This window comes from Cetorhinus maximus, chromosome 5, assembly GCF_964194155.1.
Source record: "Cetorhinus maximus chromosome 5, sCetMax3.hap1.1, whole genome shotgun sequence".
In the NCBI taxonomy this organism is placed as follows: Eukaryota; Metazoa; Chordata; class Chondrichthyes; order Lamniformes; family Cetorhinidae; genus Cetorhinus; species Cetorhinus maximus.
In genome coordinates, this window is record NC_135883.1 from 137,126,683 (window position 1) to 137,139,416 (window position 12,734).

The window sequence follows — 12,734 nt, forward strand, 5'->3', positions numbered from 1 at the left end:
CTGCGGGTGATACACTGAAGACTTCAACTGGGTCACACTCAGGTTACCCTTGACTTTCTGGAATATTTGGGACATGAAATTTGAGCTCTGGTTCGACTGGATCTTAGCGGGCAGTCCATACTGGATAAAGAATTGTATTAATTACCCAACTGCTATTTTGGCAGATATGGTGCTCAGGGGAAGCGGGCAGCCACATCCATGATGATAAGGATATACTGGTAGCCCCCTTTTGTTTAGGGCAGGAGTTCCCCACAATCCACCAGCACCTTACTGAATGGTTCCCCAAAAGCCAATAATAGAATTATAGGTGCAGGTTTTAATACAGGTTGGGGTTTTCTCACAACCTGGCAGGTGTGTCAGGTTCTGCAAAACCTTACTACATCCTTGTGGAGGTGTGGCCTGTAAAACTGCTGGCTGATGCAGGCTTGGGCTTTATGTATACCAGCATTCCTAGCCATTGGGATTTCATGCGTGAGTTGTAATATTTCCCCACAGTACCTCGGCCGCACCGCTATCTGATGGATCACAGTCCACTCCCCATTTGCAGGTCTGCGAGGGAGTCTCCACTTCCTCATCAGCACCTCAGTTTTAATGTAGTAGCATTCAGGGATTGCCTCTGCCTCAGCTTCACTTTGGGCAGCCTGAGCTAACTTATTTAACAACGGTAAAAGCAGGGACCGTTCCCTCCGGGACACCCTGGTCCACTCTTCCATCACCCCCTACACCTCAACCCCCTCCCACGGCACCTTCCCATGCAACTGCAGAAGGTGCAACGCCTGCCCCTTTACTTCCCCCCTCCTCACCGTCCAAGGGCCCAAACACTCCTTTCAAGTGAAGCAGCGCCTTCGGTCTGTCCGCAAGCATGACCCAGACCTCCCTGTCGCTTGCCATTTCAACACTCCACCCTGCTCTCATGCCCACATGTCCGTCCTTGGCCTGCTGCAATGTTCCAGTGAAGCTCAACGTAAACTGGAGGAACAGCACCTCATCTTCCGACTAGGCACTTTACAGCCTTCCGGGCTGAATATTGAGTTCAACAATTTTAGATCATGAACTCTCTCCTCCATCCTCACCCCTTTTTGATCCCCTTTTTTCAAACAATTATTTTTAAATTTTCATATATCATTTTTCTCCCCACCTATTTCTATTATTATTTTTAAAATTTATTTCCATTCGTTGTTTTATCCCTGCCTTTTAGCCTATTTTGATCTTTTCTCCCACACCGTCCCCTCTCACCACCCCACACCCACTAGGACCATCTGTCATTTGCTCATCCTGCTTTCTACTCTTAATGTCACCATTAGCACCTCCTTTAACCAGTATCACCACCATTAACACCCCTTTGACCTTTTGTTTGTGACATCTTTTGCAATCTCTCCTTTGCCTCCACCTATCACTGGCCTTCTATTCAGCTTCATCTGTCCCACCCCCCTTACACAGTATATGTTTCATCACATTTCGACTTGTGTTTAGTTCTGAAGAAGAGTCATCTGGACTTGAAATGTTAACTCTGTCTTTCTCTCCACAGATGCTGTCAGGCCTGCTGAGTTTTTCCGGCAATTTTTGTTTTTATTTAACAATGGGTCAGCTTGCTAAGCCCCAACTAAGGACGATCAGCTTATCACTTCCTTAGAACATAAGAAATAGGAGGAGTAGGCCATTCGGCCCCTCAGGCCTGCCCCGGCATTCAATAAGACCATGGCTGATCCACCCCAGGCCCCAACTCCTCTTTCATGCCAGCTCCTCATAACCTTCAGCTCCCCAATATTTCAAAAATCTATCTACCTCCTCTTTAAACACTTTCAGTGACCTAGCCTCCACAACTCTCTGGGGTAGAGAATTCCAGACTCTCACTAACCTCTGAGGGAAGAAATTCCTTTGCGTCTCAGTTTTAAATGAGTGTCCCCTTATTCTATAACTATGTCCCCTAGTTTGAGATTCCCCCACTAATGGAAACATCTTCTCAACATCTACCCAGCCAAGTCCCCTCAGAATCTTGTACATTTCAATAAAATCACCCCTCATTCTTCTAAACTCTAATGAATAAAGGCCTAACCTGTTTAGCTGTTCTTGATTAGTCAACATCTTCATCCCAGGAATCAGCCTAGTGAATCTCTTTTGAACTGCCTCCAATTCCAGTATATCCTTTCTTAAATACGGGGACCAAAACTGTACACATTACTCCAGGTGCAGCCTCACCAACACCCTATACAGTTGTAACAAGACTTCCCTATTTTTAAACTCCAACCCCTAGCAATACAGGCCAAAATTCAATTTGCCTTCTTAATTACTTGCTGCATCTGCATGCTAACTTTTTGTATTTCGTGCACAAGAACACCCAGATCCCACTGTGCTGCACTTTTTTGGAGTCTCTCATCGTTTAAATAATAGTCTGCTTTTTGATTTCTCCTATCAAAGTGCATGACCTCACACTTTCCTATATTAAACTCCATCTGCCAAGTTTTTGCCCGCTCACTCAACCTATCTATACTCCCTTGCTGAATCCTTATGTCCTCATCACAACAAGCCCTCCCACCTATTTTTGTATTGTCAGAAAATTTGGATACATTACACTCTGCCTCGTCCTCCAAGTCATGAATATAGATAGTAAATAGTTGAGGCCCTAGGACTGATCCTTATGGCATTCCACTAGTTACGTCTTTCCAACCTGAAAAAGACCCATTAATCCCAGCTCCCTGTCTTCAGTATGTTAATCAATCCTCAAGCCATGTTAATACATTAGCCCCAATACAGTGAGCTCTTATCTTGTGCAATAACCTTTTACGTGGCACCTTATCGAAAGCCTTCTGGAAATCTAAATACACTACATCTACCAGTTCCCCTTTATCAACTCTGCTTGTTATAGCCTCAAAGAACTCTAGCAAATTTGTCAAACATGATTTTCCTTTCAAAAAACCATGTTGACTCGTGTTTGATTGCGTTAAGCTTTTCTAAATGTCCTATTTCTCCCTTAATAATGGACTCTAGCATTTCCCTAATGACAGATGTTAGGTTGACTGGCTTATAGTTTCCTGCTTTTTGTCTCTCTCCCTTCATGAACAGGGGCGTCACATTAGAGGTTTTCCAATCTGCTGGGACCCTGCCGGAATCCAGTGAGTTCTGGAATATTTCGACCAATGCCTCCCCTGTCTCTGCAGCCACTTCCTTTAAAACCCGTGGATGCAGGTCATCAGGCCCTGGTGACCTGTCTGCCTTTAGTCCCATTAGTTTGTCAAATACTTTGTCCCTCGTGATAGAGACTATAACAAGGTCTGTCCTCCCATTAGCTCCTTACTTATCTGATATCTTTGGAATGTTTATAGTGTCCTCCACCTTGAAGGCTGATGCAAAATATTGGTTTAAATTATCTGCCATTTCCCTGTTTTCAATTCTCCAGTCTGATCCTCCAAGGGTCCCATGCTCACTTTAGCTACTCTCTTTTTATACACCCATAGAAGCTCTTGCTGTTTGTTTTTATATTTCTTGCTAATTTACTTTCATAATCAATTTTCTCCCTCTTTATTAGCTTTTTAGTCATTTGTGGCTGGTTCCTAAAAAATTCCCAATCCTCTGGCCCACTAGTTTTCGCCACTTTGTATGCCTTAGTTTTTGATTGGATATTCTCCTTGACCGCCTTTGTTAACCACGGGTGGTTCATCCTTCTCATCGAGTCCTTCTTTTTGACCAGGATAAATTTTTGCTGAGCGTTATGAAATATCTGTTTAAATGTCTGCCGCTGCTCATCCACTGACCTTCCCCTTAGTCTATTTTCCCAACCTGCTTTAGACAACTTTAGAGTCCTCTAGACTCCCAAAAAAGGTCTCATATAACCATACATTAGAGTCTTCTGTCTGCAGTGCCACTTCAGCCTCCTGTGGCGGAGTTTGGCTGACCATAGGCTGGGTTACCACACAGTCAGAGAAAATGCCAGGCACTTTCTCCTGCAGCTGCTCTGTCTCCCTGACCTCGGCTGGCCTCTCTGAGGCCATTGGGGACGCAATCACTTTTGACCCCACCCGGTCATTGCTGAGAAGCAGGTCAACCCCATCCACGGGCAAACTCGGGATGACTCCCATGATCACCAGCCCTGACACAAGGTTGCACTCCTAGTGCACCCGCTATAAAGGGATGGGCATGTACCCATCTTCAATACCCTTTACCAACACCTTGGGACTTACTGCATTCCCTGGTTGAAAGGTCATGCCTTTTCCCAGCAGTAGAGTTTGGTTGGCCCCTGTATTCCTCAGTATCACTATAGGCTTACTTGACTCGGTCTGTGGAAATGTGGACTCTCTTCCTTCTGATACAAAATCCTTGTAATTTTCAGGGATTTTTTAAAACTCGCCTGCACTCTCAGTAATGCATCTACAGGGATTTGTTGCCACAGTCAGAGCCATAGCCTGGTCTGCTGTGCTGTCTGCCTGACTCCCACTTTCTGCGTGAGGTTTGTATTGCCTAACAAATCCCATGGGATTTTTTTTCCCGTAACCTTCAGCAATCAACACAGAGTTGTCCTCCCTCGTGGTAGTTAAAACACACAGACTTCTTGGCCTATGCCTCCTCTCAGCACTATCCTTTCTCACCTGAGGAGGGCCCTCTGTGTTTCCAGCTGTCCCTTCTCTCCCAGGAGTGCTCAGTTTCCTATCACTCTCCCACCTACTATCCTTATTAGTTGGTTGGGGGTGATGAGGAAAGGGTTTCCCTTTGGGATGAGGATTTGTGGACAAGCTCATAATCATCAGCCAGGATTGGTGCCTGCCTGGCCCCTGTTACTCTCTGTTCCTCTATGTAGTTCTTATCAGGAAAGGTATGCATTTTTTGAACTCCTCAAGGAGAAATTTTTCAGGAAGGTTTTCGTAAGTGGCCTCAATTTTCAATGCCCGTACCTACAAGTCAAAAGCAAGCTGCTTAAGCCATTCAAGTTCTAGGTATGTCTGGTCAGACTGTTTCCTGAGGGTACGGGGAAGAGGGCATACACCTCTTCATCAAACTTAGGGATTAAATGGGCAAACATGAATACCTCAGCCTTTAAGTCTGAGCCAGGGGTGGTTCCCTCACCAGGGGTATCTTCCATGGGCACAGTGGGATCCTTGCTTTTCAGTTTGAGCTGTTATAATTTAAACTCCCTTTCCTTTTCTCATTCCCTATTCTGGATTTCTCTCTACTTCTTCTGTTTCTGCCTCTCTCTCTCTCTATCTCTCTCTCTTTTCCCCATTCCTGCCTCTTTCTCTTTTTCCCTTTCCTCAAATTCCAAACTTAATTTTCCTGCCGCTAATGTATCTGTTTTAGTGTTCTCAATTTCCACCTCTAGATGTTTTGCCACCGGTTTTAAAATTTCCATTTTCCTGGCTTTAGGGTGGAGCTTCACCTCTAAGTGTCTTGCTACACCTTTTAATTCTTCCAAGGACAGCGCCCTTAACTTCTCGCCAGTTATCTCATCCTGTTCTACAAAAGTTCTGACATCGAACGAGGACATTTTAGCACTTTAGTACTACAGAACCACGAGAACCTTTTGCAGATTTAAATCGTTTTTGAAGGAACAATTTACTTTCACCACTACAACTCTTCCATCAATCTGTGGAAACAAATTCCTGACACGAGCCCCCAATTTTGTTATGACCAGGTAAGAAGGGGTGAACTGGCTCCCCTCTATTCAACCTTCCATATTGGTCACAACAAAGGTTTAAGTTTCTTTTTCACGAGGATATGCCTTTTCCAAATCAGAATGTAGTTAACTATTTAAGCTGTGAGCAATAAGGAGCCAATTGAACAACTTTTTCTTGAGTGAGGGAGAGCAAATTTATTACTAAACCCGAGAAAAATAATAAAAATGTGTCATCAAGCATTCAGCCCTCATGCAGTCATTTGGGCCAGCACACACACACACAAATACACGGGCATCAGAAATAAGGGGAATTAGAGTCCGATAAAAAAAGGTAAAATAATATACAGTTAAGTGTCCTTTGATTGTCCTTGAGGCATAGATTTTAAACTCTACGACTGATTTGGGTTAGTTGGTCTCTTCAGTGCGGCCAGATGTAGAAGATGTTGCAATTATTACAAGATCTCGGTTCTCTGGTAGGTTTCTGGTAGAGCTGGCTTCTCGAACTGGGCGACACACTTAGTCCAAAAGAGAGTGGGAGAGAGCAGCCTTCAGCCTGTTTCCCCTTCTGAAGACTTTCTTGACACCACTTTGCAATCTCTCTCAAGGCTGGGCAGCCTTTCCTTGAAATATTTCACCCATTGTGTATTTCCAAGAAGTTTTGGGTGCAAGTGTGTGTGGCAGCCATTGTTTCAATATCCAGTACTTTACATTTTTAATGTCTCTTCCTTGGACCATTATGAGTCTTGATGGATGCCTGGATTATGGGAAATGTCTTTCTCTTCACAATCCCCCGAGAGTGATTTGTTGGTTTCCCACCTTCGCCTTGGAATGTGGCCTTGCATTTTTAAGCAGTTTGCTATGCCTCGGTTTGAATTGCAAAATTTCCAGTCAGTTGAAAGTTGAAAAGTCATATTTTCAAAAAATAAAGGGGCATAGCCTCATGGCAACATTGCAGGCACGTTTCCTTGTTGCACAGACCACGTGGCCCATAACCTATCTCTCAAGTGCTGGTTGATTCATCTCTGGTTTGCCTTCACTCTGGATCGCCATATTATTTAATCTTGCTCCTTTTTCAGTTTCAGTACATCAGTAATCATTATCCACAATCCTTCAACATCAACAAATCATCCGCCATTTTTAAAATGAGCACGGAGAGCGGGGAGACTTTGTTTTATAAAGAGCAGTGAGACTGGCGGAGACGTCATTTTAAAAAGGGCACAGAGTGGGGAGAATCGTTTGGGAAAATTGGGTTTTGATTCACGGGATGCTGGCACCAGTACTGGGGAACGTGAGAGCTGTACCATTGGGACAGTCTTCACCTGAGCCGTGCTGAGACCAGTGCTCTGGTGAGTCATATAATTATGGTGGAGAGATGGCTTTAAACTAAATAGTGGGGTGGTGGGGGTGGTGGGGGGGGGATCATGTGAGAGGAGATATGGTAAACTAAAGGGAAATGACAAGGTAATAGAGCAGGGTGATTTTGGCAATGGTAACCGGAGTGTGGCAGGAAGGTAAGAGCCTATAAACTCAAAACTGGACCAGCAGATAAGGCCAGAGATTGCAAAAAATGGTAAAAAGGCAGAGTTAAAGGCTCTGTATCTGAATGTGCTCAGCATTGGTAACAAAATTGTTAGCATAGACAGAAATAATGTATGACCTGATAGCCATTACAGAGACATGGTTGAAAAGTGACTGAGGCTGGGACCTGGATGTTGAAAGGTATTCAACATTTTGGAATGAACAGGAGCTAGGAAAAGGTGGTGGGGTAGCCGTGTTAATTAGGGATAACATTAGTACAGCAGTGAGAGATGGCCTTATCTCAAAAGAGCAAGATGTACAATCAGTTTGGGTAGAGATAAGAAATAGGAAAGACAAGAGGTCACTTGTGGGAGTAGTTTATATACTGCTCTAACAGTAGTCACACTATAGGACAGAGCATACAAGAAGAAATAAATGGGGCATGTGAAAAAAAGTGCATTCGCGACTGGATGTAGCAGGATTGCAGAACTTAGATCTGATTTATTGGTTGTGCAGTCGTTTAGTTCTGTCTATCACTTGCTACCTTTGCTGTTTGGCACACAAGTCATCCTGTGTTATAGCTTCGTCAGGTTGTCACCTCATTTTTAGGTCTGCCTGGTGCTGCTCTGGCATGCCCTCCTGCACTCTGCATTGAACCATTTTGATCCCCCGGTTTGATGGCAATGGTAGAGATGGAGATATGCCGGGCCACGAGGCTACAGATTGTGGTTGCATACAATTCTGCTGCTGCCGATGGCCCACAGCACCTCATTGATGTCCATTTTTGTGTTGCTAGGTCTATTCAAAAATCTATCTAATTTAGCATGGTGGGAGTGCCACACAACACAATGGAGGGTAGCCTCAATGTGAAAGTGGCACTTGGTCTCCACAGTACTGTGTGGTGTTCACTCCTACCAATACTGCCATGGGCAGATGCATCTGCGACAGGTAGATTGGTTAGGATGAGGTCAAGTAGGCTTTTCCCTCTCGCTGGCTCCCTCACCACCCGCCGCAGTCCAGCAGTAGGTTTAGAACGCGACAAGCTTGGTCAGCAGTGTTGCTACTGAGCTACTCTTGATGATGAACATTGAAGTCCCCCACCAGAGTACATTCTGCGCCCTAACCACCCTAAGTGCCAAAGACTCATGACCTTCTGAGAGAAAAAAATTCTCCTCATCTCTGTCTTAGCTGAGTGACCCCTTAACTTTAAACGGTGACTCCTAGTTCCGGATCCTCCCACAGAGGAAACATCCTCTCCATATCCACCCTGTCAAGACCCCTCAGAGTACATTCTGTGCCCTTGCCACCCTAAGTGCTTCCTCCAAGTGGTGTTCAACATGGAGGAGCGCTGATTCATCAGCTGAGTGGGGGCAGTACATGGTAACCAGCAGAGGTTTCCTTGCCCATGTTTGCCCTGATGCCATGAGACTTCATGGGGTCCGGAGTCGATGTTGAGAACTCCCAGGGCAACTCCCTCCTGACTGTATACCACTGTGCCACCATCTCTGCTGGGTTTGGGATTCCCAGATGGTGGTGTCTGGGACATTATCTGTAAGTTTTGATTCCGTGAGTATGCATCTGTCTTTGGAACAGCACTTCCAATTTTGCACTAGCCCCCAGATGACAGGGTTGATAGGGCTGGGTGTGCCATTGTCGTTTCCGGTGCCTTGGTCGATGCCAGGTGATCAGTCCTGTTTCATTTCTTTTTGTCGGACTTTGAGCAGTTTAGCACCAATGACTTACTCGGCCATTTCAGAGGGCATTTAAGAGTGAACCACATTGCTGTGGATCTAGAGTCACATGTGGGCCAGACCAGGTGAGGATGACAGATTTTGTCCCCACAGGGGGGCATTAGTGAATCATATGGGTTTTTCATGCTTTTAATTCCAGGTTTAAGAATAGAATATTAAATTCCGCCAGCTGCTGTGATGGGATTTGAACCCATGGCCCCTGAGCATTAGCCTGGGCCTCTGGGTGTACTATGCCACCACCTCCCCTTGAGATTAAGCTATATTAAAAGGTAGGACAGTAGAGGTGCAGTGGCAGACTTTTAAGGAGATATTTAATAACTCTCAACAAAGATATATCCCAGTAACAAGGAAAGGTACTTTGGGAAGGATATATCGGCTGTGGCTAAGTAAGAAAGGATAGTACCAAATTGAAAGAAACACCTTACAATTCTGTGAAGGTTAGTGGTAGGTCAGAAGATTGGACAGATTTTTAGGAACCAGCAAAGAAAGACTAAGAAAAAACAGAGTGAGAAATTAGAGTGTGAGAAAGTTAGCTAGAAATATAAAAACAGACAGTAAGAGTTTCCACAAGCGTTTAAAAAGGAAAAGAAGAATTAAATGAGTGTTGGCTCTCTAGAGATTGAGTCTGGAGAATTAATAATGGAAAAGAAGGAAATGGTGGAAGTGTTGTATTCACTGTAGGAGACTTAGAAAACTTCCCAAAGATCCTTGAAAATCAAGAGGTGAAAGGAAAGGAGGAACTTAAAACAATCGCTACCACCAGAGAAAAAGTGCTATTGGACCTAAAGGCTGACAAGTCCCCAGGAATAGATGGCCGACAAACGTGTGAACGTACGAATTAGGAGCAGGAATAGGCCACTCAGTCCCTTGAGCCTGCTCCGCCATTCAATAAGATCATGGCTGATCTGATTGTAACCTCAACCTCACATCCCTGCCTATCCCCCATTAACCTTTTACCCCCTTGTTAGTCAAGAATCTATCTAGCTCTGCCTTTAAAAATATTCAAAGATATTGTGTCCACTGTCTTTTGAGGAAGAGAGTGCCAAAGACCCACGACCCTGAGAGAAAATTTCTCATCTCTGTCTTAAATGTGCAACCCCTTATTTTTAAACCATGACCCCTAATTCTAGATTCTCCCACAAGAGGAAACATCCTCTCCACATCCACCTTGTCAAGATCCCTCCGGATGTTAAAAGTTTCAATCAAATCACCTCTTACTCTTCTAAATTACAGTGGATACAAGCCTAAGCAATATTTCCTCATAAGACAACCCACCCATCCGTGGTATTAGTCCAGTAAACCTTCTCTGAACTCTCACCACCTCTCTCGACCCCTCCACTGTATCTACTTGTGCAACATCTAATACTGGATGAGCAGAAATTTCCTTCAATCAAATGTTGGGAAGGCTGAAAAACTGTCTTCTGTCACCACCATAAACTCTGCTCCTTTGCTACCAATTTCATCCTTCTCTCTTGCTACTGTCTGAGGCTATACCAGCCAGTTTTTGACCCCAAGATGAGTTTTCAACCACATATCCGTGCCATCACCAACACCGAGTATTTCCATGTGTAGGAGCATAGGAACAGGAGTAGGCCATTCGGTCCTTTGAGCCTGCTCCACCATTCAATTTGATCATGGCTGATCACCTACCTCCTGCACTATCTCCATATCCCTTGATGTCATTAGTATCCACAAATCTATAGATTTCGGTCTTAAACATGCACAATGATTGAGCTTCCAAAGCCGTAGAGAATTCCAAAGATTCACAACCCTCTGAGTGAAGAAATTCCTCATCTCAGTCTTAAATGGCCTACCCCTTATCCTAAGATTATGTCCCCTGGTTTTAGACTCACCGGCCAGGGGAAACATCTTATCTACATCCACCCTGTCACTCCCTGTAAGGGTTTTATAAGTTTCAATGAGGTCGCCCCTCATCCTTTGAAACTCCAGGGCACACAGACCCAATCTCCTTAATCTCTCCTCATAAAACAATCCCGCCATCCCAGGGATTAATTTGGTGAACCTCTGTTGCACTCCTTCTATGGCAAGTATATCCAAGGGGACCAAACTGTACACAATACTCCAGGTGAGGTCTCACCAAGACTCTATACAACTGCAGCAAGACATCTTCACTCCTGTACTTAAATCCCCTTGCGATGAAGGCCAACATGCCATTTGCCTTCCTAATTGCTTGATGCAGCTGCATGCTAGTTTTTAGTGACTCATGAACAAGGACACCCAGGTCCCTTTGGACACCCGCACTTCCCAAACTCTCACCATTTAAGAATACTCTGCCTTCTTGTTTTTTCTACCAAGTGAATAACTTCACACTTATTCACATTATATTCCATCTGCCACGTTCTAGCCCATTCACTTAGCTTGTTTAAGTCCTCTTGAAGCCTCCTTGCTTCCTCCTCACAACTTACATTCCCACCTAGCTGATGTTATCAGCAAATTTGGAGATATTACAATTGGTCCCCATATCATTTATATAGACTGTGAACAACTGTGGACCTAGCATGGATTCTTGCAGTACCCCACCAGTATCAGGCTGTCATCCTGAGAATGATCCATTTATTCCTACTCTCTGCCTTCTGTTCAATCCACACTAGTATGTTTCCCCCAATCCCATGCACTTTAATTTTTTTTTTTACTAACCTCCTGTGTGGGACCTCATCAAAAGCCTTCTGAAAATCCAAATACACACATCCACTGGTTCTCCTTTATTTATGCTACAAGTAACATCCTCAGAAAACTCCACAGAACTCAGAAAACAGGTTTGTCAAACATGATTTCCCTTTCATAAATCCATGTTGACTCTGCCCAATTTTACCATTCCTTTCTAAATGTCCAGTTATCACATCCTTAATAATAGGTTCTAATGTTTTCCTTACCACTGACGTCAATCTAACAGGTCTGTAGTTCTCCATTCAACCTCCTCACCCCACTTCTTAAATAGTGGGGTTACATTTGCTACTTTTCAGCCTGCAAGAACCTTTCCAGAATTTAAAGAATTTTGAAAGGTAACCACTAATGTATCCACTATCTGTCTCGCCACCTCCTTCAACACTCTGGGGTGAAGTTCATCTAGTCCACGGGGTTTATCAACCTTCAATCCAGTTAACTATTCAAATTACTCTTTACTAATATTAATTTCTTTTAGTTCCTTAGTTTCATAAGTCCCTTGGTTGCCTAGCATTCCTGGGAGATTTCTGTATCTTCTTCCGTGAAGACAGAGGCAAAGTAACTGTTTACTTTCTCCGTCATTTCCCTGTTCTCCAGTATAAATTATTTTGTCTCCGCCTGTAATGGGCCCACATTTGTCCTAGCTAATCTTTTCCTTTTCAGGTACCTAAAGAAACTTTTACAGTCTGCCTTTCCTCACTAGTTTGTGTTCATATTCTATTTTCCCTTTCTTAGTCAGTTTCTTGGCCCTCCTTTGCTGGTTTCTAAATTGCTCCCAATCCTCAGGCTTATCACTTTGTCTGGCATCCTTATAAGCTATTTCCTTTAATGTAATGCAATCTTTAACTTTGTTCGTCAACCACGGTTAATTTATCTTTCCCTTTGGATGTTTGTGCCTTAGAGGAATGTATATCTGTTGTAGACTGTGTAATATTTCCTTAAATATTAGCCATTGCCTCTCTTGTCAAACTCTTCAGTGTATTTTCCCAATCCATCATAGCCAACTTGCCCCTCACACCTTCATAATTTCCTTCCTTCAGATTTAAGACCCTAATTTCAGGATGAAATAAAAATCACATTCATATTTAAGGCAAAATTCCATCATATTATGGACACTATTTCCCAAAGGCTCCTTTACAGCAAGGTTATTAATTAGCACCTTTCTCATGACACAA